We start from the raw sequence: 2,313 nt of genomic DNA, 5'->3' as shown, positions 1-2,313 counted from the left end.
AAAGGAAAAAGGAAATGACGTAAGAATTAAAATGAAGAAAAATAAAAATAAAAATAAGCGAAGAAAAGGGAACTCAACGTAGAACAGGGTCATAAGAGGAACGATAAAGATGGAATAAAGAGACAGATAAAGAGAGGGAGAGGCAAAGGAGGAGCAGAAGGAGCCGTTAGTATCCTGAAGAAGGGGGGGGGGGAGGCAGGAACTTCTCCGTGTCTTATTAATAGCGTTATTTTTTTGTCTTCTCCTTCTTTTTTTTTTCTTCTTCTTCTTCTTATTATTATTATTGTAATTATTATTATTATTACTATTATTGTTATTATTATTATTATTATTATTATTATTATTATTATTATTATTATTATTATTATTATTATTATTATTACTATTATTATAATTGTCATTATTATTATTATTATTGTTATCATTATTATTATTATTATTATTATTGTTATTATTATTATTACTATTATCATTATCATTATCATTATTATTATTATTATTATTTCTTTTCCTTGTTCTTTTTATTGAAAATTACTTTGTTTCTCTCCCTCTTTCTTTCTTTTTTCTGTTTCCTCATATATTATCTTGTCCCCTTTTTCTCTGTATTTTCTCTTTCCTTTATCTTTCCGCCTCTTCTTTCCACCTTCTTTTATTTCCTTTTATCTGTCTTTCCCTATTGGTTCTCTTCCTCTCTCTCTCGTTCACTCTCTTCTCTTTTATCACCTTTTTCTCTTCCCTTCTTCTGTCATTTTCCTTCTCCTCTTTCCCTCTCGTTTTTACTCTATTTTCTTTCTTTAACCTCCATTTTCTCCATCTCCCTCTCCTCTCATCTCCTCTCTTCCTATTCCTCTCCTTCATCTTTCCTTCTTATTCTTTCTTCTTCCTACGTCTTTCCCTCCCTATCTCCCTTCTTTATACTCCTCGTCCCTCTTTATCCCTCGCTTTTCCCTTCTCCCTTCCCCCCCCTCTTTCTCTTTCTCTCATCTCTCTCTCACTCTCTCTCTCTCTCTCTCTCTCTCTCTCTCTCTCTCTCTCTCTCTCTCTCTCATCTCTCATCTCTCTCTCTCTCTCTCTTACTCCTACTGCTGCTGCTCCTCCTCCTCCTCTCCTCCTCCTTCTCCTCCTCCTTCTCCTCCTCCTCTCCTCTCCTCTTCTCTCCTTCCTCTTTATCTCCCTCCTTCCCCAGACCCTGATCTCTCGACATGCAATCATTTCTTATCACAATCGTCATTATCACAAATTGGAACAGCGTGGGTCGTTTAAGTCACGAGCAAAGTAATGGGGAAAAAAATAGGCGATTTCATTAATGTAATTGATATAAAGGAGATGTATCGTTTTTTTGTTGTATTTTTTTGTTGTTGTATCGTGATTTAGAAGATAGGGAAATAGAGGAAAGGGGGATAAAAGGAAGAGAGGGGAGAAGGATGGAGGAATAAAGGATTGAGAAAGAATGTGGGAAGAAGAAGAAGAAGAAGAAGGAGGAGGAGAAGAAGAAGAGGGAGGAGAATAAGAATAAGAATAAGAAGGAGGAGGAGAAGAAGAAGAGGGAGGAGAATAAGAATAAGAATAAGAATAAGAATAAGACTAAGAATAAGAATAATAAGAAGAACAAGAATAAAGAAAAAAAAAACTATAATGCAAACTAAAAATTAAAAGATAAAAAAAAAAAAAAAAAAAAAAATATAGAGACAATAAAACAGGGAAGAAGCCAATGAAACGAAGAGATGATAAACAACTTTGTGGTTAGGATTTTTAAGCTGCGTCATAATAACTGCGAGATTTTACGTAACGCTCTTCGCTTATTTGCAGGTTGGTTTATCTGGGGGATATATTATGTACGTTTTTTGGGGGGGGATTTCCATTTATTTTGGTATTTTTTTAGATTATTTTGAAACGTTTTGGTTCATTTTGGGATTATTTTGAAACGTTTTGGTTCATTTTGGGATTATTTTGAAACGTTTTGGTTCATTTTGGGATTTTCATACATTTTAAATGATTTTGAGATTATTTTGATACATTTATGTTTATTTTTGGATAATTTTTAAAAATTGGTTTATTTTTGTCATTTCTAAACATTTTGATTTTCTTTTTTAACTTTTGGTTTATTTTTGGATTTTTTTTTTATATTTCTTATTACATGGAAATAATTTGATCTATTTGAAACATTTTGATCATTTTTGTATTATTTTGAAACATTTTAGTTTATTTTTGGATTATTTTGAAGCACTTTGGTAATTTTTTTTTGATTATTTTGAAACTTTCTGTGTATTACTGAAATTAATTTGTATTCACGTTCGTGTATTTTGTATTGTA

The sequence above is a fragment of the Penaeus monodon genome, chromosome 5, assembly GCF_015228065.2.
Source record: "Penaeus monodon isolate SGIC_2016 chromosome 5, NSTDA_Pmon_1, whole genome shotgun sequence".
Classification (NCBI taxonomy): Eukaryota; Metazoa; Arthropoda; class Malacostraca; order Decapoda; family Penaeidae; genus Penaeus; species Penaeus monodon.
The sequence above is the reverse complement of the archived record's forward strand: the minus strand, read 5'-3'. Positions refer to the sequence as shown.